A 24070-nucleotide genomic window follows, 5' to 3' on the forward strand; every position below is an offset into this window, starting at 1 on the left:
CTGTCTCAAATATAAGCAGACAAACACAGTAACTTCAAGTGTATGTAACCATTGAAGCCATTTCATTCAGGTTATCTACATTATGCTAAATGTAGCCTATGTTTAAAATCAGAAGAGAAGCGGTAATGTGTGGATTATAAAACACAGTGAGGGGGCTGGGGATTTAGCTCAGTGGTAGAGCGCTTACCTAGGAAGTGCAAGGCCCTGGGTTCGGTCCCCAACTCCAAAACAAAACAAAACAAAACAAAACAAAACAAAACACAGTGAGGTTTAAAATCCTTCTAGACCTCTTATTTTTATAATAATATGTATCGTATTATATTAATTATATATATTATGTGTGTTTTATACTAAGAAAATGTTAATGTGGGCTATTTAAGGCTTTTATTTGGATTTTCAAACTGGATCAATTACTTCTTTAAAAGATTTATTTGTATTTATTTTACATGTCTGAGTGCATTGCCTGCATGTATGTTTGTGGATCATGCATCTACCTAGTGCCTGCAGAGGTCAGAAGAGGACACTGGATCCCCGGGAACTGGAGTTATAAAGCAGTCACCAGCAGGCCCTGGGTGCTGGGAACCAATCCTGGGACCCTCTGAAAGAGAAATAATTGTTCTTTTTTTTTTTTTTTTTTTTTTGGTTCTTTTTTTCGGAGCTGGGACCAAACCCAGGGCCTTGCGCTTCCTAGGTAAGCGCTCTACCACTGAGCTAAATCCCCAGCCCGAAATAATTGTTCTTAACTGCTAATCTATCTCTCCAACCCCTCAAATATTTTTGATAATAGTGAAATTTTAATTTAAAAGGAAGGAATTGAAAAGGGAACTAGGGGCTGGAAAGATGGCTCAGTGGTTAAGGGCACTGACTGCTCTTCCAGAGGTCCTGAGTTCAAATCCCAGCAACCACATGGTGGCTCACAACCAATGGGACCTGATGCCCTCTTCTGGTGTGTCTGAAGGCAGTGACAGTGTACTCACATACATAAAGTAAATAATTTTTAAAAATTTTTAAAAGAAAAGAGAATTAATTTTGCGCACTAGAACAGAGTCAAGTGTACTGTCCTTACAGAGGACCCCCCCATTTGGTTCCCCACCCCCATTAGCCACTGTAACTCCAGCTCCAGGGGATCCCTTTAGCCTGCTCAGGCACTGAGCTCATGATTAAGACTACAAAGAAATGTAAAAAAAAAAAAAAAAAAAAAAACTTAGAACAGAAGGAAGCGGCCCAATGTCATATAAGAATATTTGTTTTTAATAAGTGAGTAAAATCCAACATAACCCATTTCAAAAGAATTTATTTCCCTAAATTTTTCTGTACTGGAACTCTTCTCAAACATTGCTCAAAACCAACAGGCTGAAGACTGGAAATCTGTTGCCTGGAAACTACACGGTGCGATAGGGTGGGGTTGGGGGGAACCACATGAGAACATAAAATAGGAAAAAACAGGACTGGCCCTCTCCAGTGTTTAACTCCAAGAGACAAAGAGAGAAGCCATGGAAGTCAGTCCTTGGGGCTCAGAGACCTGAGAAAGTGGGCTGAAGGCCCAGCTCAGCTGCCCCAGAGGACTCTGGGAATTTCACATCATGGGGTGACTTGATTGAACCCTTTCTCCCTACTTACAATTTACTTAAATGCCAAACATGCTTGCAGGCTGTCAACACTTGACATGGATGACCTCACTGTGCCTCTAATCTCTCTCTCTGAGTGCTTAACAACGCGATTACTACCTCACCTTGTCTCATTAAAAGCAGGCTTTAAAGGAATGGCATTTCTCAAAATGAAATGTTACGTGAATCACAGCCGCTAAGTGCCAAGAGAAACGCAGTCTGCAGCCCAACCCCCCACAGCACAAATAGGTTAAAAAATCCACTCAGAACAGTACCTGTGGCTTAAAGACACCAAGCATCAACAAGCGCCCTGGGCAGGATCACCACTCCCCAGATATTCCCCCAAACCACCCTAAACGGCACGGCCCAAAGTTAGCAGAAACATTGGAAGCAGCTGCTGAAATCTGGTATCTTTGGAATGTGAGGCTGCCTGAATGGAGAAAGGAGCTCTCAGACCCCCTGCACATACCTGGAGCTCTCTGGGCTAGAGGTTGGGAAGATGGCCGGACCAGCCTGGAATAGAGTCTCTGTTCAGATCTCACCCCAAAGAGCATCAGAAAACACAGGTGTTGACAGTAGCAAAATTACAGTGATGAAGTAGAGAGGAGATAATTTTATAGCTGGGGAGGGGCTCACCACAACATGAGGAACTAAATTAGAGGGTCACAGCATCAGGAAGTTTGAGAACCACTGCTGTAGTCTTTGCACAGGAAGAGCCCTCAGTGATAACCTGTAGGGTCCCAGATAAAGACGCATGGAGCCTCTGGACTGTGGAAGCCCTGGATGGGAACATGTCATGTATCAAGAGTCCCCAGCATTGGTCTTAGGGTGTCAGAACAACCAGCCCAGTGACGACCTCCTCTACTGCCTCTGAGACTGTCACGTGTCTTAGTCAGGGTTCCTATTCCTGCACAAAACATCATGACCAAGAAGCAAGCTGAGGAGGAAAGGGTTTATTCAGCTTACACTTCCACATTCCTGTTCATCACCACAGGAAGTCAGGACTGGAACTCACACAGGGCAGGAAAATGGAGGCAGGAGCTGATGCAGAGGCCATGGAGGGGTGCTGCTTACTGGCTTGCTTCCCCTGGCTTACTCAGCCTGCTTTCTTACAGAACCCAGGACCACCAGCCCAGGGATGGCACCACCCACAATGGGCTGGGCCCTCCCACCCTAGATCGATAATTGAGAAAATGCCTTACAGCTGGGTCTCATGGAGGCATTTCCTCAGGGGAAGATCCTTTCTCTGTGTTAACTCCAGCTTGTGTCAAGTTGACACCCCAAACCAGTCAGTACACCATGATATAGCTGGCTGGCTCTCAACAGCCTCCAGGCGGCCTGGCCTCTCTTGCCAAAGCAGGGAGCACCTGAGCCCTGTGAGAGTGGCACTTGGGTGTGAATGTGACCATGGCCTTTAGTGCTTTGCTCGAATGCAATCTTTCTGGATTCGGGAAGCCACCTGCCTGAGTTGGTGGGAAGCCAATGTCTGTTTTCCAATAATACCTCCCCTCCCGCCATCCGTCAAGGATTTCCAGCAGCTGGATGTGGTTGGTAAATCTTCTAGTATCTGGCTCCCCTGCCATTCTGATAAGTATATAACCAGTCAGCCTGTGAAGTACCCAGCTTCCCAGGTCAAGCTCAATCCGGCTCCCACCATGCCCCTGTCTCCGGCCCTGCCACCTCTACAAAAATGGAATTCTCTTGTACCATAAATGTTTATTCAGCCAACGTTTATGAAACCTGCTGTTAACCCAAGCAAAATGCTCTGTGAAAGGACACGGGTGAAGCACAAAGAGACTCCTCTCCCCCACCCGATCGGGACCTGCTTGTCACAATTTAAAGCTACCTGAATCTTATCTGTATGCGTAATACATATATTTCTACACCTCAAATTAGCTGCTGGCTACTCTCTTCTTAAAGAGGATTTAAACAGGATCTTATGAGGGCAGGGCCCCTTCGTACCCAACACCAGTAATCACATGAATCTTCACAGCCTTGTGGTGGTGGAGCTTAAAATTCCTTCACCCGGTTCTTCTTACAGAATTATAGGCGGTGAACCTATAAGTCCTGTGATAAATTTCATGTTTTGAGGAAGAAAGGAAGAAAGGAAGAAAAGAAGAAAAGAAAGAAAGAAAGGAAGAGGGGCTGGGGATTTAGCTCAGTGGTAGAGCGCTTACCTAGGAAGCGCAAGGCCCTGGGTTCGGTCCCCAGCTCCGAAAAAAAAACCAAAAAAAAAAAAAAAAGAAAGAAAGAAAAGAAGAAAAGAAAGAAAGAAAGGAAGGAAGGAAGAAAGAAGGAAGAGGGGGGAAGGGAGGAGAAAGGGGAAGGGGAGATGGAGGGGGAAAGGGAGAGAAAGGATGCAAAGCCCAAACAACTTAATTTCTATGGCAGATGCCAGTCTACATGTGTGTGTGTGGGGGGGGGAGTCCAGGTCTGTTGGGGGTTGGTCTGGTGCCACTATATATCTAATGTTAAAAAATACTGGTCCTGACAAGCACATTCTCACCTACACCAAATGATGTTACATGAACTTTGCTCACCAGTCTTCTCCGACTGGTTAAATAATTGGCTGACAGCCAATTACTGGGGAGAATAGAAGGAGGGAGAGCTTCAGTTCCTGAACTGGGGGTCACAGGTAGGAACCATGAGATGGAGAAGAAAAGAGGAGAGAGGAAGGAGAAAGAAGGGGAGAGAGCAGGAGGTCTCCATCTGATGGGATGGACCAGAGTGATGGAGCAGAAAGAGCTGGGGTGATACTCAAACAGCAAGTAACTTGGGGATCATAGCTGAGCAACAGCCAGCCCGGAGTAGAAAACTAACAGAGGCCATCTAGCAGAGGCTAAGGCTAGCAAGTGAATTTTCTGGAGAGGGTCCACCATTTTGCATGCCCTGTGATGGGTGAGCTCTGAGATGCAAGGTCACCAGACTTCATCCTAGGATTGCTTCTTGCAGTTGATATTCCTTTTTCTGTCGCTGTTACATTGCCTAACAATTCCTGGGCATCAGCCCACCCTACTGGGCAGATTCCCTGCAGATCAACATGAGGCTGGACTCTCAGATAGTAATGTTCTATAGATACACTGATGATTTCACAATGTCTGATAATGATTTTACAGAACTCTTAAATTGATACACGTAATCTCAAGCCCCCCTATGGAATAAAGCCACCGGTAGAGCGCTGTAAACTTACTTCAGGTGTCTCAGGCCAATTGCACTAAGATAAGAAAGCAGGCTTGGGAAGGGTTTGTGATCAAAGAAAAACATTCATTATAGGTCAGGTCCAAGGATGAAGCCACAGGTGTGCGCTCTGATCAAGCAAGGCCATGTGAAACTGTTACTTTGAACTTATAATGAGCTAATAGAATGAAACACTCACTGCTTTGTTACTATTGTAACTCCCCTCTTGTGTAACATTTTATCTATGAGGTAATTCTCTCTTACGTAGAGAGCTTTTTGTCTAAAAGCTACAAAAGGCTGAAAGCAATAATAAAGTTTAACCATTTCTGCTTCACCTGGTTTGCTTCTTGTCCTTGATTTTCTCTCTTTCCTTCTCTTTTCTCTCTGGTTCACGAAGAGTTAACTAACTCCTGGCCAGTGAGGGACTCCAAGCCAGAGAGAAAAGAGCCCTAGCAATTTAAGCCTTCTTAGTTCCTTGCTGCTAACAGCAGGAGTTAATCCCTAGAAGTCAGGGCTTTTGGCCCTAGGATAGCAAAGAGTTAAAGGAAGAGAAAATTTACAAAAAGTAAGCAAATTTTGCCCCAGCAGCCATCAACACCACCCATTGCTTCCCTTCTGGGAAACCCTGGATTCTGGGCTGGTCACCAGCAGAAAAATAGTTTAGGGGTTGCCTTAGACAGGGTTTTACTGTTGTGAAGAGACACCGTGACCAAGGCAATTCTTTTTTTTTTTTTTTTTGGTTCTTTTTTTCAGAGCTGGGGACCGAACCCAGGGCCTTGTGCTTCCTAGGCAAGGGCTCTACCACTGAGATAAATCCCCAACCCCAGACCAAGGCAATTCTTATTAAGGACAACATTTAATTGGGGCTGGCATACAGTTCAGAGGTTCCGTCCGCTATCATCAAGGCGGGGAGCATGGTATCGTCCAGGCAGACATGGTGCTGGAAACAGAGATGAGAGTTCTGCATCTTGATCTGAAGGCAGTGAGGAGAAGGCTCTTTTCCACAGTAAGTGCATCTTGAGCATAGGCCCTCAAAGCCCACCCCCACAATAACACACTTCCTCCAACAAGGCCTCACCTACTCCGACATTTTCACACCTCATAGTGCCCCTCCCTGGACCAAGGGTATTCAAACCACCACAGGGGTAATCCCCCCATAACTGTGATAAAGCTGGTTAAATAAACAATAAGAATTTGCCCCAATTATTAGGGGCTGGCCATGTCATAATATTAACTGATAGAGTTATTAAATGCTCTACAACATCACAAGCCTTTTAACAGAAGGCTCACATGCATTTGTTAGTAGCTGACTGCCCCTAAGAAACTTCTTCATGGGAAGCTCAAAGATAACTGGGGCTGGAGAGATGCTCAGTGGTTAAGGCCAGTTCCCAGCTTCTGGGGATATTACGCCCTCTTCTGGCCTCTGTAGGCACTGTGCTCAGGTACAAACATGCAAACCAACATAATTAAAAATAAAGTCTTAAAACTGGAAGAGAAGGGGCTGGGGATTTAGCTCAGTGGTAGAGCGCTTACCTAGGAAGCGCAAGGCCCTGGGTTCGGTCCCCAGCTCCGAAAAAAAGAACCAAAAAAAAAAAAAAAAAAACTGGAAGAGAAGCAGGAAGCACTGAGTTGCTGGGGGTAAGGATATGACAGTTAGGACATTGTAATTATCAGAATGAACTTTACCTCAAGGCTTATAAAGCTTAATCTTTGGTAGGCTCTTCTGAGGAACATTGTAAAGACATAGCCCTTCATACACATCCCAGTTAGCGTGCCTTGACTTCCCATTTATGATTCTTTGGTTTTTTTTCCCATTACAGATAAACATTTGTGTTTCATAAATAAATACAGAAAAACTATTGCATAGGGTCCCCCAAATTGTATACACTCCCGTCAGCCTGGTTCCCTATGGATTCTTCGTCCTATGAATCTAGACTTTGCTCACAGAGGCAAATGTGGCTGCAGGGCACAGAGAAGAGAGAATTCAGCCCTAACAGACCAGAGCCTCTAGTTACCTCCTCAGTCACACCAGAGAAACCACCAACATAAACAGACTAAAGTTAGGAGAAACAAAAACAAAAACAAAACAAAAAGAAAAACAAAAACAAAAAACGCTGTCTTAGGGTTTACTGCTGTGAAGAGATACCATTACCACGGCAACTCTTTTTTTTTGGGGGGGGGGGTTCTTTTTTTCGTAGCTGGGGACCGAACCCAGGGCCTTGCGCTTCCTAGGTAAGCGCTCTACCACTGAGCTAAATCCCCAGCCCCTACCACGGCAACTCTTATGAAGAAAAACATTTAACTGGGGTTGGCTTACAGCTCAGAGGTTGGCTTTATTGTTACCTTTCAGCACACAGGCAGACATGGTCCTAGAGAGGTAGCTGAGAGTTCTACCTCTGGATCACAGGCAGCAGGAAGACACCATGAAACACTGGGCTGGACTTGAGCATCTGAAACCTCGAAGCCGGCCCCAGTGACCCACTTCCTCCAACAAGACCACACCTCCTAACAGTGCCACTCCCTATGGATCTACTGGCCAGAAGTCACGAGGAGACTATATGGATAAAGGATGTTTTCAGCCCAATGAGCATAAATGGAGCCCAGAGGTTAAAAAAAAGAAGTTTTCTTTGGTCAAGGTCTTCAGTTAGGTCCAAGGACAGCCTGACACACTTCAGACACTAAAGACTCACGGCCATTTATCATTTTTCCTATATAATGATATTTCAGTAACCTTCCTGCTGATGTGGGGGGGGAGGTGTACACGCATGAGCTCGTGGAGGGTTCAGCATCTCAGGTTTCTTGTTTCTGTACTTGAATCTAGGTGGGCATGGCCCTGAGGCTAGCATACATTTTGTTAGCATTCTCTTGCTGTAATGACACTTCCCAATACTTTATGGAAAGGAAGGTTTTCTCTTCTTTGATTATTTTATTTTATGTGCCTGGATGTCCGTGCAGCATGTCCTTGCAGTGCCTGTAGAATCCGGAAAAAGGCATCAGATCCCCTGAGACTGGAGTTACACATAGTTGCAAGCTGCCTCGTGGGTGCTGGGAATCAAACCAGGGTCCTACAGGAGAGCAACCGGATCTCTTAACCACTCTGATCTCAGATCTCTCAACCACTCCGCCATCTCTCCAGCCCTGAAGGATTTCTTTTGACTCCTGGTTTTGGAGATTTCAGCCCATGGTCGGTTGGCCTCATCACTTTGGGACCCATGTCAAACAAGAACATCAGAAGTGCAGGGGAAAGCCAAAAGCTTACTCACAGAGGGAGAGAGAGGCTGGTTTCCCACAATCCCCTTCAGGGGCATGTCTGATGACCTACGACCTCCCTGGGTCTTAGCTGTCACAGCTTCCACTGCCTCTGAACAAAGCCTTCTACACACAGGCCTTTGGGGGCAAACCCGAATGATAGCCGTCACAGACCCCCACTTTGTTAGCTCTGGGTGCAGCTATTTCAGTCTGGAATGCCTGTCAAACGCTGCCATTTCAATACACAGCACTTTCCCCTATACCTACATCTGCCTAACAGGACTGCCTCACCTGGCTAGCGAAGGTGTCCGTGCCTGCCTCCTTCAAAGCTGCATTCAGAGTCACGCCCACTTGCCTCCCTGAGGATTAACTTTGGTGACTGGTAAGATCCCAGCAAAGGTTCTCACTTCATTTTCAAGGGATGGAAACCAATCTCCCAAAGGCAACGCCAACTAAGTGACTGACCACCACGGGCCAGAAGCTGCATCCCCCTCCTCCCAGTTCAGTGCTCACAGTCAGCCATGGGACTGAGCATCCGGCACCTTACGAGGCTTCTCGGATTCCTAGGTCTGACCATCCCAGAAGGCCAGTATGGCCAGGGAGCCAGGCCCTGACCTACCCTCCTTGTTGTGGTTTCATGGCTGACACCTAACCTGTTGCCCCAGAATTCAAATAAGGAAAGAATGAAACAGAATAGCAGAGGACTCTCGGGAGGAGGAGGTTTATTTCAGCCTACCGCTGCAGGTTACAATTCATCACCGAGGGAAACCAGAGCAGGAATTTGAGGCAGGAATTGAACCAAAGACCATGGAGGAATATGGCTTACTGACTGACTCCCTCTGCCTTCTTGGGCTTGCTTTCTTATGCCTCCCTGGGGATGGCCCTCTACATCAGCAATGAAGAAACAATGTCAGTCAGCCAGTCAGCCAATCAGCCAGTCAGCCAGTCAGCCAGTCAGCCAGTCAGCCAGCCAGCCAGCCAGTCTGTCTGTCTGTCTGTCTGTCTGTCTGTCTCTCTCTCTCTCTCTCTCTCTCTCTTTCTCTCTCTCTCTCTCTCTCTCTCTCACACACACACACACACACACACACACACACACACACACAGCCCAGTCTGATGGAGGTGGTTCGTTAGCTGATGGTCCCTCTTCCCAGGAGACATTAGCTCATGTCAAGTTGACAAGAGCTCACCGGTGCAGACCAGAGTGCCCGGTCTTCTGTTTTGTGCTATCTGTGATGGAACATGCAGGTCTCAGACACCAAGCACCTAGACAAGCGACTGGAGACTAAGAAAGGCTGCTAAACATCTCTCTTCTCTGTTTCATACCGCTGAGAAATTAAACACCCACCCCCCCTCCCTTCCGTACAGGATAGACACTTTGTCACTTTGGCTGAAAATGCTATGCCTCTCACCCCTCACTAATGTGCCAAAGACAAATAAAGCAAGCTTATCACCGTTTGTTAAGTTTGCCTCATTAACACATGCGTGGGGCGGGAGACAAGGGCAGAAAGACTGAGATAGGACAACTCTCTTCACTGTGAATCAGTTGGCAGCCCGTGGGCAGGTCTCAGGTTTCTAATAGAGGGCTCTCTTCTCCCACAAAGCTTTCCTTCCATAAGATTGTTTGTGGGGTGTACAGTGGAGCTTTGCTTCCCTGGGCTGGAGAGGAGTCTCTGTGGTTAAGAGCACTGGATGCTCTTGCAGAAGACCCAGGCTCGGTTCTCAGCACTCATGGGGCAAATCACGATTGTCTGTAACTCCCAATGCGGGGACTCAAACGCCCTCTTCTGGCCTCTGAGGGCACTGCTCACACATGGTACACATGCACACATGAAGGCAAAACACCCATATGCACAAAATAAAATGAGCTTTAGGGAAAGGGAAGCTTCTAGGCATTTCCCAAGCACTCCCTAGTTCACCCCCAGCACCCCCCAGCACCCCCTAGCTCCCCCCCCAACACCCTCCCGAGGTGTTAAGGAACTGCTCATGTGGCACTCGCTCCTCCCTGCTTCTTTTCCTTGTGCCTTCTAACTCTCTCCCTCTCCCCCTGACACTGACACCATCTCTCCATCTCCCTCCTAAATAGCCCTTGCCAGGAAAAGGCTGCCCCTTGGTTTGCAGCACTCACTCCCTGTCTGTATACACAATGCTGCTCACAAGGGCTTTCCGAGCAAGCTTCAGGCTTCTCCATGGCCATCTTGATGGCCACACACACACACACACACACACACACACACACACAGGTTCCAATTGGATGTTTCCTCCAATTCCAAGTGGAGAGGGCCAGTCTAAGGAAGCCCAGTTGACATCGTAGAATTCAAGGTCACCTGACTTTGCACTAGTATTTTTCCATATCACGGTCCCTTGGAGGCCAGGGTCAGTGCAGCAGCTCCTAAGTGTACTGTCCACCCCTGGCTACCACACATGCTTAGAAACTGCCTGAGGGACCCACCATACCTATCCAGTCATAAATACTTCAGTCTCATCCCTCAGGGGTGTAGTACGTGGACAGCCACACAGAGGCAGTTTTGGTTCTAGTTTGGGATGTTTTATGAGTGACTAAGACAGACAGACCTTCTTGGGAATTGTACACTTAGACACAATAGCGGCTTCCACTAGGCTTCCCCAAACTCAAAAGCAGTCCCCGCTGCTAACAAGATTATCACAGGAACAGACGCTCTGGTTATCAGCAACCTCAAAAAACTACTTCTGTTTCCAGCTGTGATACCAGAGGCAAAGACTGACACACTGCCGCCACCCTCCCCCAACGGTCACCTGACTTGTCTCAAGTGTCACAGCATTTCAGGAGAGGTGTGAATAGAGTCACTGCCTTCTACCAGTGTGGTCAGCTCTGCCTTTGAAAAGTTCCCAATTCTGTTCCCACCCTGCCTCAGAATACCAATAGGGAATGTCTCCACCAATCTGATGACAGTGTTGGCTTCTGGGAGATGCCTCTCTCCCCCATCCCCAACACCCACCCCTGCCTCCACACACACTACAAGACAAGACAATCACTACGGGCAGTGGGGTGTTAGCCATGACAACTATTCGGCCCAATGTCTCCACAGAAACGTCTCAGTCTGTTGGAAGCTACACACACACACACACACACACACACACACATACACACACACACATCACACACATACACATACCACACCACACACACATCACACACACACACATACCACACATCACACACACACCACACATCACACACCACACATCACACACACACATACACACACCACATATACACACACACACACACATACACACACCACATATACACACACCACACACACACATACACACACCACATATACACACACCACACACACACATACACACACCACACACATCACACACACCACACACATCACACACACACATCACACACACACACACCACACACACACACACATCACACACATCACATACACACATCCAAAGGCATAGAAAAACTCAAATGCCAGTGAATTCAGAAGAAAGATGACCCAAAAAACTTCAGAGGGAAAAAAATACAACATTCAGGACCCAGGATCGTTTTTAAATCCCGGCTCTTCGTGTTGGTCATGCCCGTTACCCCTTGGCATTCAAACCTGCCAAGTTTATAAACCACGTGCTTCATTTCCTATCCCAGACACATCAATCAGTGTTTGATAAACCCCTCTGAACAGGTATGTGTTCATAACCGCAAACCACCAGCTAACATGCGGACAAACCCTCTTTTTTATTTTATAAACACACGCTGTTCTCTGTGTTACAAATGGAGAAGTAACTGGCCAGTGCATCGGTGCCAGAGCAAACACTCGGCTGCCGTAAGAGGCCGGTCCTGGGGTCTGGACAGTGAGGCCTGTTGAGGACAGACTGGGGGGTGGTTATTGATCATCGACTCAAATGGACCTGCAGTCCTACGAAACACGCTTCTGGGTGTGTCTAGGAGGTGCTTCCGGGAAGGTTTAACTGAGGAGGGACGGCCACACTGAGTATGGGTAACACCTTCCTCCGACTGGGACCAGACCAGAAGCGCAGCAGAAGTGAGCTGAACATGGCTGTCCATGTCTTCTGCCTCCCGACTGCGGATGTGATGTGACCAGTCACTTCCCACACCAGCCACCATGTCTTCCCCCCATGACAGACAGTGTCCTTTGCACAGTGAAGCGAAAAAAGCCTCCTTTAAGCTGCTTCTGGTGAGGGATTTTGTCATGGAATTTTAAAAATAACTAATACAGATGGCCAATGAGGAAGTCAGAAGGTCCAACCTAGCCTCCCTCCAGAGCTGCCTGCCTCCTGGGTGGCTGTGGCCTCCATTTTCCAGAGACACATGAGACCAGGGAGTCTTTATGCCTAGCATCATCAGTGAAGTTATCCAATATGTCTCCCACTTTCCCCATCCCCGTAAAGAAAAACAAGCAGCTGAAAGATAAGCAGGGATTGGAGAGATGGCTCTGCGGTTAAGAGCACCGGCTGCTCTTCCAGAGGTCCCGAGTTCAAACCCTAGCACCCACCGGACGGCTCATAACCATCTGTAACTCAAGTCCAAGGGGATCTGACACCCTCACACATACATGCGGACAAAACACACATAAAATAAAATGTAAATATGTAACATATAAAATATATTAAAAATAAAACATAAAATAGAATTAAATAAATGGTAAGATGGTCTATGGTAGGTTGTGGTGTGGGGACAAGAGCCAAGGAGAAGCACGGTGACAGCCGTGACCTTCGAAATGCACCTCTGTAGGCAGATGCTTTCGATTACTGTGCTTCACCTGCTAAAGAGGCTTCACATGGAGTACACAGCAACTGTCCTGCCGACAGGCGTCCACCCAACCGTCCTGCCGACAGGCATCCACCCAACCGTCCTGCCGACAGGCGTCCACCCAACCGTGCTGCCGACAGGCGTCCACCCAGCCTCAGTGACACCTTCGAAGCCTTCTGTTTTGATTTGGGTTGTTTGTTTGTTTGTTTTTGTTTTGTTTTGTTGTTTTGTTTTCTATTTGGTTTTTTTGTTGTTGGGTTTTTTGCTTTTTTTTTTTTTTTTAATTTTTAAACAAGGTTTTTCTGTGTAGCCCCCGCTGTCCTGGAGCTCACTGTTGTACACCAGGCTGGCCTCAGAGTTCTTACACTAGTGACTTTACAAGTGTTTCTCTAGAGAGAGCAGTAACCGTCATTTCAGAGTAAGCCCCCTTTACACACATTGTTAACGGAGACTCCAGTGCTGTTACTGAAAAGGCAAGACATTCACCAGCCACCAAAGAAAACCAGACAAGGTATTCAATCCCATCCAGATCTTGGCTGCTAATGTAGTGTCAGGGAAAAGTAGTGATCCCCTCCCCAAAACAGACAGGAGCCGGTCTGATGCTACTCACAGCAGGGTCTTTATTCTATCTGAGCTAGCTTGGACCCCTCCAATATACCACCATCACACGGGATGGTTTTGAGGTGGGGGAGGCTTTACAGTAAGGAGCAAGCATCTAACTGGAAAGCTACTGTGGCCTTTAACATAATTGGCTGGTGCTGGGAGTCATGTCATAAACTTAACTTTCTGTTCCCCTCTGCATTGGTGGTCACTAGGCAGGGGGTGGGCTTGTAACCTAGGGTGCAGGTTTGCTGAGGGTGTAACCTGGAGACACTGGTCTGTTGGGGATTAGCCTAGAGACTAGTTTCCTTGGAGGGCAACTTGGAAACTAATGCTAGGTACCAGGCTGTTAGTTTACCTGAGTTTAAACTAAGGTCAGGTTCTCTAAAATGGAGTCTGAACTTAAAAGATTTGGCCTCTCACAAACAGGTGAAGTGACAAGGCTAATGGAGAGAGGGGAGAAGAGAGGAGAGGACAGGAGAGTGAGAGACAGTGTGTGTGTATGTGTGTGTGTGTGTGTGAGAGAGAGAGAGAGAGAGAGAGAGAGAGAGAGAGAGAGAGAGAGAGAGAAGGAGGGGGAGGAGGAAGAGGAGGAGGAGGAAGTGGAGGAGGAGGAGGAGGAGGGAAGAGGAGAGAGTGTGCTGCCTTTTAATTGGTTGAACTGCCCAAAGGTCGGAAGTAGACCTGTTGAGTGTGTGTTTCTTAGTCTCTGTGGCATCATCACCAAATGTGCTGCTGACTTAGATCTGCAAACATCAGCCTCTTCTGTAATGTCTCTCCACGTCTCTAACCTCCAGACATATTCTAGATGTCCCTGATGACCACATGCTTCTGAACATTGCTAGAAGGATCCCAAATGCCTACCACATATGCCACATAAGTCAATCTTCCTCCATGCCTGAGCACTGCCCACTCTCCAGAAGGTAGTATGAAGTCTCTTCTCTGCAGGTCACAGAGGACATAGGGTCCCACTTGCTTTTCTCAGTGAGGAAAGCAGGACAGAGCCACCAAGAAGGAGGAAAAGGAAGAGGAGGAAGAAAATGGAGCAGCGTGAGCTAGACTGGGTGATTGAAGAAAAAGTACCAGGTACCTCCTCCTCCCCTTCTCCCTCTCCTCCCCCTCCTCCCCTTCTCCCTCTCCTCCCCCTCCTCCCCTTCCCCCCTCTCTTCCTCCCCTTCCTCCCTCTCCTCCTCATTCTCCTCCTCTTCCTCCTCCCCTACTCCCAGGAGAAGTTACAACACATACCGCTCACTAAGGAATCACCCTCTCATTAAGGCATTTTGAGCCTCACTGAACATGAAGCCATCTTGCCCACTAATGACTGCAGAACTGGATGCTGCTGGATTCCTTTAACACAGCTATCTGGAGTCACAATTCAGCCTGCAAGAAAAAAAATTTCTTATTTCTGGAAGAGGGAAACTGACTTACTATTGACTGACTCCTAATATGCTCCGAAACCACAGGACTAGCGGACACACGTGCAAGCATACCTAACTGTCTCTGATGAAGCCATACAAACCGTGTCATGCCCTCCCAGGCCAGAGATATGGATGAACAAATGGGAGTGGACTCCGTGGCTGACTTCATAAATGCCCCGCCCCAAGCAGGGACAGTGAGTCTAAGAAAAGGTTGCCCAAGGCAAGGTGTTGAGCGGGATGGCAGGTGGGCTGGCAAACAGCTGATCAGAAACCTGGGGTAGGCAGCTCTCAGTAGTTCCTAGGATCTATTCCTACTTTAGTAGACAGACAGACAGACAGACAGACAGACAGACAGACAAGCCCCACCTTCACCTGAGAAAAGCTAGAAATGGAGCAAGTCTTCAAAGTATAGAAGCATAGATTGGTTTCTTTCTTTATTTCTTTTTACCTGTGTGTGAGGGGGGAGTGTGTGTGTGTGTGTGTGTGTGTGTGTGTGTGTGTGTGTGTGTGTGTGAGAGAGAGAGAGAGAGAGAGAGAGAGAGAGAGAGAGAGAGAAAGTCCCTGCTCTCATGGATCTTTGACCATCTGACCAGCCATCAGGACACAGATCAACTTTAGTTAGGGTGATTCAAGATTTATAAAGTTATGAGAGACTGAGGGAAGGAACACCCGTGATGGGCAAAGGTCATTGGCTGGGAGCTCAGGGTACCTGGGACACCTCAGCACAGAGAAGCATTTCAGGAGTCTCAGGTGCTGGCTGAACAGGTTTTTGTCAGGAGAAAGGGAATTGATGCTTTAATCTAACTAAGGCTAGGCATGAATTTTTTACACCCTACTCTAATAAAGGTTCAACTTCCCCTCTAGCCCACCACCACCAGAGGTAGGAAAGAATGGTTATTAGGACCCATGGGAAGTGGACCTGTTTAGAAATGGTTCTTTGGAGCAAGTCCAATCTTTGTTGTTCTTAGTCCAGCCCACTAGCAAACACCAAACACGAATCAGCAGCCCAGTACACTCACAGACACCACAGGTGAGTCAGCAAGGGAGGGCAGCTCAATCCAGAAGAACCTGGATTGGTTTGCCAATCTGCCCAGTCTGCAGACGTGGCAAGAAGCCGGAGGATCCTCACAAGAAGCTTCTCTCTATGAAGTCATCACAAGTGAAGCTCAGCAACGCGGTGTAAGGCGAACCGATACATGCATTCATCAACGAAGACCAGCGAGCGAGGCAGAGCGAAACACCGCACGTCCTTTATGTGTGTGCTATAACAAAATATCCTCTCACCTGTGTGCCCTGGCAAAACATCGTTTGATATAACTGACTTTCCAAAGAACCTGGAAGTTTCCACTTCAGGCAGAGACACATGTGTGGGCTGAGAATTCCCCAGACAAGGTCAGAGAAGGAGAAACCCCACCAACGAAGGGAGTCCCCCATATTGCACCGAACCCCAACAAGGTCAGAGAAGGAGAAACCCCACCAACGAAGGGAGTCCCCCATATTGCACCGAACCCAGAGGTATCAGGAAAGACTGTAAGGTGGGGTGCTGTTAACTTCAGGGTACACTTTCTTGTTGTTGAGATAAGAGTTCAAAATCATTGTGGCTGGTCTCTGGGACCTCCGTATGTTACATATGACGTCAACATCAAAAGCAACAAAGAAAATAACAAACTGAACTTCCTAGCAATTCAATTTCTCTGTTTCAAAAAAAGACATCAGCAAGAAAGTGAAAAGGACCAGAGAATGTAGGGAAAACTCCAAAGTTCATCTGGAAAGAAGTCCGTATGTAGGATATGCAGTGAACTCTTATTTCTCCGAAGTGAAAAAAGACAACTGAAGGTAAAACTGAGCCAAGACTTGAAATGGATATTTCTCCAGAGAAGATACACAAATAGCCGAGAGTCACCGGAGAAAAATACACTGCATCAGTGGCCATTAGGAAAACTAACTGGCAGGCCGAGGTGCTCTATCCTCTTTAGCACCACAGGAACGCGTAGGAGCCATAGCACTGCAGAATACGAAGGAGTCGGAGCCTGCGCACTGAGGGACACGAAGGAGCGGGAGCCTGCGCACTCTGGGAAGGCTTGGAAAATGATGAGGTCACTTCCGGAGCACTCTGGCGGTCTCTCAAGAGACAATATCAAGTTAGCATGACTTGGCGCTTCCTCCTCTGCTATCTACCCAAGAGAATTGCAACCACGTCTACACAAAGACTCACACAGCACTGTATATAGCTGAAGCCAAAAAGTGTAAACATACACACTCCCAGTAACTCTAACTTGAATGTGGCGTGTCCGCATCGTAGAATACTATTTGACAATTTAAAAAAAGCACAAAATACTAGCAGTTACACGGGTGAACCTTGAGAACATTATTCCTAATTTTTAAAGTCAGTTGCAGGATATGTTGCACTATTCTATTTTTATAGAAACGCCTCTGAGAGAATAATTTACAGAGACAGAAAACGCTTCCGTGTTCTGGGTTGGCAGCTGGTAAGACAGGAGCTGGCTCTGGAGCAGCGTGAGGCCTCTGGAATGGGGAAAAAAATGTGTCCTAACAACTACTGATGGTCGCACCGCTCTGAATACAGTGAAAAAACGGGATTTCATATTTTGTGGGTCCATTTTATGGGCTCTTTCTCAATGAGACAGCCTTGGGGAGAAGAGGAAGAAAAGCGGAAGGAAGAGGAAGATGCGGTTTGTCCTGCATCTAACCCGGAGCCACCGCGAACACACTCTCCCAGACAGGGGAGACCGCCCAAGACAGCATCTCAAGTGTATGTTCTACATGAGTCCCATAAGTGGACCTGTAGAAAACACCTTGATAAATTCCCACTCTAGACTGCATTTACAGATGCTTTCCCTAATAGAATGGAGTCAGTTTGTCTAAACCAAGCTAACACTTGGCAGTCAGAAGGCTTCTGGGAGAACAGACAAGAAAAATGGTTAATCACACACACACACACACACACACACACACACACACACACACACACACACCAGCTCGGACAGGGTCCTGAGATTCATCTGGTCTAACTCAGGGGATTTCCCAGCTAAGGACTTGAACACTCACAGCCTTTGCATCCAAACATAGAGGCCTCCCTGACTACTTCCCAAGTAGAGAATCTGAGAAGCAACTTTCCCTGCAAGCAACATCCCCCTCCCACCATAAACTAACTATGTTGCTGGAATGACAGCCCCGTCTCTCTCATCCACATTGACTGCAAACCCAGAGCCAGGATTGCAGATGCAGCATGAGCCCACGTTAACATTTGGAGAGCCCAGTGGTTCTTGCTGAAAAGCCACTCCATTGATTCTTCTATGTATAAACTGCGTTTGTAGGAAATTCTGGTTAATGCGAATTTTAACTTTTCATCTTTCATACACACCCTTAACTCAATGGTCAAGTTATTAAGCTACTGGTAAACAGAGAGAGAGGGGGGGGGGGTTCATGTGTGCACGGCTGCACATGTGTGTGCATGTGGAGGCCAGATATCCTTCTTCAGGCACCATCCATCTTCGTTGTTTGAGGCAGAGTCTCTCACTAGCCTGGAATCACCAAGTAGGCTGGGCTATGGCAAACAGCCCCCAGGGGTTAGCCTGTCCCCTCCTCCCAATGCAAGGATTGAGTACAGGCCCTGCACATGGTGCTGCTGAAACATCAAGCACCGAGCTAAGTCCATGCCCCCTCCCCCACCAGATGGTAATTTCTAAAACCTTTTAACAGTTTATGGAAAAAGTGTTCTGATGGTCTGGGGACGGACCTTAAAGCTAAGTCCAAAGAGATTGCCTTCATTGAAGGAACAGGAGGGTTGGAGGCTGAGAAGGAAGGGAAGGGATAGGCTCTAGGTATGGAGGCTGAGAAGCGCTCTGAGCAGAGGCTCCTAAGCCCGGTGCAGGGCTGGGTGGATTTGCGCATGCTCACTTTCGTTTATCGACATGTTCTCTGTACACCATAACCAAATACAGCCTTGTTCTTGAAATCCAAGCGTTCTCCGTTCTCATGATTCCTTAGCATTTCTTCTACAGCTTTATGGAACTTTTTTTATACATGACTCATTGTTTTTAACCTGCCAAAAATGTGTAAGGTTTTGCCTGAATAGATAAAACCTTTATGAAACTAATCTTCAAAACACAGGTTTGTGGGGCTCGTCCTGATTTGTTTCGGTGTTTTACATTTATTTATTTAGTTAGTTTGTAATGAAGGAGGAAGAGGCACATATGCAAAGGTCAGAGGTCAATTGGACAGCTGCGAAGGTCAGGGGTCGATCGGACAGCTGTGAAGGTCAGGAGTCAATCGGACAGCTAGCGGAAGTTCTCTCTACCGCGGGGTTCTGCGGATTAATTCGCGTCATATGGCTTAGGGACAGGTCAAAATACGTCCTATCTGTTTAGGAGTTTCTAGTTTTAGCTTTTAAATATTAAGGAAGATGGCCAGCAATTATTATATTTATTATGAATATAATATATTACCACGCTGCTTCCAAACAGTCACTGGATGTGGGTAGGCATAGTTGGAGTGTGAAATGAGGGTTATAAACCCAGGAGAGCTTTACAATGGTTTCTATTCATGGTTCCACTGAGCCAGAAACGGAAGTCTGTGCAGGTAGGCTGCCCTAAGAGACAGTGGGAAGGAGGAGACTAATGGGCTACAGAAGAGAGAATTGTAGCAAGGAGCTGGGAAGAGAGAAGGAAAACCCTTGGCCAAAGAATGTCAGAAAATCACTCCCGGGGCTGCCTGTCAAATGCCCAGCAACCATATATGTCAGATGGACTCAAATCCTGTGCCCGCACTCACTAACGGTGTGACCATGGACAGTGATTTCACTAAGCCCCAGGCATCAGGACGGTGACCGTACTCGCTAGGCCAAGTGTTAGTATGTCCAGTTCTAGGATTTCTTTCTTTCTATCTTTCTTCCTTTTCTTTTTTTTCTTTTCTTTTCTTTTCTGGAATGATTAAAAGCATCCCAGGCCAGTATTCCACCACTGAACTACATTCTAGGACATTTATACCTAGACATAAAATATATACACGTATCTCAAATACACATCCATTCCGAGCATAAAATCAGTGAGTTCGATGCCCTTTAGCCGACGCTGTTCTAAACCATAAACAATAGCTTCTCCTCTAGCTAGTCGGAGGACCTTAATTAAAATTCAAACTACATCTTATCACGTCTGTCTCATAAGTTAAGTTGCTCTTGTAACTTACTACCTTATAAAAAGCTACCCTCAAAGCTTAGTGAGGCAATCAACCATGTTGCTGGGAGGTGACAGGCTCCGGTCGGTGGCTCTGACTTGAAGCACCTTCAATTCCAGACTGAACGCAACTGGACCCATGAGTCATCTGCGGGACTAGCACATGCCCTGTGACTGAACTTGAGCACACAGAGGCGTCCTGCCCATCTGTCTTCAAGAGGCCCCTCCTTACGGCTAGACCGGGACAAAATGGGCCAATTTAAAACAGCAGGCGGGATGCTGACAGCCTGGTACACTCAAGGTAGACTAACGGGGGCCGCTTGTGACTTGGAAGCATGCTGACGTCATTTCTGTCCTATTGGCCAGGGCTAGTCACAGGCCAGCCTGTGACAGATTAGATAAGGAAGTGGAACCGGTCGTCCTTGTCAATGGGGAACGGCACGTTTAAAAGAGGAAACAGCTTACAGATAAACTTCCATTCCTTCCTCCCATGTCCTTCTAAAACATGAAGTACACCTCAGAGGACGAAGGTAGTCGGTCCTGAGCAGAAGAGCCTCGGTGATGGTCTTAAATATCTTACTCATTTATTCTTAATTTACAAGTATGGGTGTTTGGCCTGCTCGTATCTGGGCACCACGTGCGTGCAGTGCCCGAGGAGGCCAGAAGAGGGCGTCAGATCCTCTGAGGCTGGAGTTACAGAGGGTTATGTGATACCGTGTGGGTCCTCTGCCAGAGCATCCCGGGCTCTTTACCACGGAGCAGTCTCTCCAGTTCCTGTTTGTGTTCAAATTTTAAACATTATTCTACAAATAATATTCGTTAAAATTTTCAAATTAGCACATAAACCTAAGTAAATAAAGCAAATGAATCCCCATCGTGCTGGTCTAGCAGTGACGGGCCTCTTTACCTGATTGGCAGACACAGATGCTCCGTTTTCTCCCCTTTGGCTAGCAACTTGGCTCAGGGAAGTTAATCAGGTGAGCCGGGGAGTCGGGATCCGGCGGCTCTCAGATGTCACAGCAGACTCGGGGCTGGAGGAGGCAGATGATTTGAGCAGACACCACATTCAAGTTGTTGAGGGGAGAGAGCAAGTGTCATCCTATTTGCTCAAGTGATTGACAGTCACAAGCGGAGCAGCTCGCGTTGAGATCCAGCCCAGGGACACTAACACCAGTGATGGTAGCTAATCAGATATGGAATGTGACACTGTGTCTCTAATTTTACAGGATGACAGCCGAACGTTCCTCCATACCACGGTTTGCTCCTGATCTTCAAGGGCCGGGACCTCATTCCTATTCCCGATACCAAAAAGAGCAAAAACAAGCAGCGGGCGGGCCTCACTCGGTTCCATGGGCCACATATCCCACATGCCCAGCCAATCCACCCCCCCCCCGGCCCCAGTTACTATTTTTGAAAGGTTATTTGCATTTGTTTTATGTCCCTCTGTCTCCTGCAGTATGGATGTGTCTCACACGAATGCCTGGTGACCATCGAAGCCAGAACAGGGTGTGTTGGATCCCCTGGAACTAGAGTTACAGATGGTTGTGCGCCACCATGTGGGTGCTGGGTACCAACCCCAGCTCCTCTGGAAGAGCCGCAATGCCCTTAACCTCTGAGCCATCTCTAAGCTCCAAGGTTATAATTCCTTATGATATAAAAGCTATCTTCAGTTCCCACCTACTTTGGGGGGTACGGGGGTCTCTCCTACCACTCCCCTCGGGGCCCTGTGGAACTGTTTCTCACTCTAGAATGCTGACTTGCTGGCTGACACTGAAAAGGCTTTTGCTGCCGCTGCTGACGTCTACTTCCCTATCATAACCCCGAGTTATAACTTGCCACGTTCCACTGGGCTGCTCTTCCTCCAATTGGCCAGCCCCCGTGGCCATGTTTTCATGACTCACCTACCGGACAGTATCTTCTCCTCTCTCTACCTTCTCCCTTATCTCTGAGTCTCTTCCCCAGACTCCAAGGCCAGGAACCCAAACCCTGCCCCTCTCTCTTCTGCCCAGCTATAGGCTGTAGAGCATCTTCATTCACCAATCAGGGATAACTTGGGGGGCAGGGCTACATGGCATTGCTTGTGTACGTGCAGACTCTCTCATCCCTGGGTGCAACCAGGCTTTGGGGGCCAGTAGTCAGTATTATAACTGTAGATTGACGTCTATATGCACATGGGGCAGGCACAAGATAAGGCAAGGCCTGTGATTGGGCAGTGAAAAAGAAATGCGGGGGCGGAGTTTTTGTAAGGCGGGAGAGATGAGAAAGAAAGAAGAATCGAGGGTGGAGGAGGAGAAGGATGACCCACCTCGGTGTGGCTTTAACTAGCCACAGGTAGTTATGAATATCATATAAGGGATGGATAATTACAGGACAATTTGTCTTATCTAGGTGGGCAGTTTATATCAATATCAATTGGCTCTGAGTTTATTGGACATTTTGTGACGTGAGAATTTACTGATATAAATCTGATTGATAAATTACAAGCTTCTAGGGTTTTGATTTTACCGGGATGCTGGGAATGTGAGCAGAGTCCGCCCCAGAGAGCCATGAGATAGACCTCTGCTGCTGGGGCCAGAAAGTAGCCGGCCACCAACATGAGGCTAGCCATGGCAGCGAATTCACTGCAGGGCCCAGAGTAGCAGGAAGTAGCGTGGTGAGTGTCTGGTGCCCCGCGTAAGTTTTTTAGTATTTACCCCAACATACAACACACAGCAAAAGAGAAACCTCAACACACCCCTGTTCCCGCCACAGTCCCTGGCTCACCTTGCCAAATTGGAAAGCTGAATCACAGAACATAGCGTTACTGCTTCATTAGCAATATTCAGTCCCACCGAGATAAACTGACCAGAACCAACAACATTTCAAAAGATCTAAGCCGATTTTCTCCTGGCAATTTTAAGGTACACGAGCAACTCGTGAGGGACAAGGTCCACACGGTTTTTTCCAGCTGTGACACCCAGCGATGAATCTCCATTGAGGCCCAGAACACTACCGAAAGAAAGCTGTCAAATCTCCGAGCTTTTTTCCCCCTGCCTCTGACTGACTGGCGTGGACCCTCTGCGTTGCCATGGAGACATTGATGCACACAGAGCCCTGTTATGGAGAGATGAGTGCCTTTCAACAGGGAACCTGCCGATCCACACAGACCCGCGGTCTTCTCGTGTCTATCAGAACAGACAGCTTGGGCACATAGGCACATAGCCTCAAGCTTCCACTGCCTTTCATTCTTGTTTGTTTAACAATGTGTCTCCAGCTCCTGCCAGCGGGGGTGCTGGATCTAGGTCCTCCTTAAAGCAAAAGAGAGCTAAATACTTTCCACAGTCACACCTCAAATCACTTTGTTGAAAAAAAAATTAAGCCTTCTCTGAATGGGGGGTGGAAAGGTGTGCAGTAAAGAGATTGCCAACATGACTGCTCCCTGGTTTGGGAAGGTTTTAGAGAGAGAGAGGGAGAGAATGAGAGGGAGGGGTAAGGGAGGGAGAGGCGGGCAGGGAAGGGTGGGCATGCAGAGGCATCTGGAAGAATCCATAGCAGTGAAAGTAGACTGAACAGGGCCAGCCTCTACACATAGCCAGGGCTATCTGCAAGTCAAGGAAGACTAAGCAGAGACAGAGAACAGAGAGAGTGCAGTGAGGCCAGCAGAGGCTGTGGGGAAACCTTGAGGCCTTGGGAGGCAGAGGCAGGCAAGTCTCTGATTTCAAGGCCAGCCTGGTCTATGAATGAAAGAAATAAACGGAGGACGTGACTGTTCCTATGTGTGGTGCAGGTTTATTGTAGATATGACACATATGGAAAGGGACAGAAACAGGGACTCAGGAAGAGTCTAGAGTGGACATGCCTGACAAACTGGACCAGCCTATGTGAGGGGAGAGGAGAGGGAAGAAAGGAACCTGTAGAGGCCAGGAGGCCAAAAGGCAAAGAGGGGGAAAGGGCCAGCATAGCCAAGTAAGGAATGACGGAGGCTAGGAGAACCCAGCAGCCAGAGTCCGCTCTGATATGTTTGAGGGTTTGAGACCTAACAGTCTACAGAGTGAGTTCCAAGACAACCAGTGCTACCTC

General features: G+C 47.6%; 2 long non-coding RNA genes across 4 annotated transcripts; both read right to left on the reverse strand.

Annotated features, from left to right (window-relative positions):
* Positions 1–10034: 10034 nt before the first annotated feature.
* Positions 10035–15958, reverse strand: LOC120097818 (uncharacterized). The gene is made up of 3 exons (XR_005495606.2): positions 15836–15958; positions 14644–14778; positions 10035–14373 (listed from the first exon to the last, which is right to left on the reverse strand). It is a non-coding gene; the product is annotated as an uncharacterized LOC120097818 (long non-coding RNA).
* Positions 15959–16016: 58 nt separating this feature from the next.
* Positions 16017–22131, reverse strand: LOC102549141 (uncharacterized). Of its 3 annotated transcripts, none has more exons than XR_005495605.2 (3): positions 21913–22131; positions 20919–21042; positions 16017–20785 (listed from the first exon to the last, which is right to left on the reverse strand). It is a non-coding gene; the product is annotated as an uncharacterized LOC102549141 (long non-coding RNA). The 3 variants fall into 3 exon arrangements; XR_596595.4 differs by having other exon boundaries at positions 20919–21303; positions 21913–22068; XR_010059360.1 differs by lacking the exon at positions 21913–22131 and having other exon boundaries at positions 20919–21906.
* Positions 22132–24070: the final 1939 nt, after the last annotated feature.

Source organism: Rattus norvegicus, chromosome 17 (assembly GCF_036323735.1).
Source record: "Rattus norvegicus strain BN/NHsdMcwi chromosome 17, GRCr8, whole genome shotgun sequence".
Classification (NCBI taxonomy): domain Eukaryota; kingdom Metazoa; phylum Chordata; class Mammalia; order Rodentia; family Muridae; genus Rattus; species Rattus norvegicus.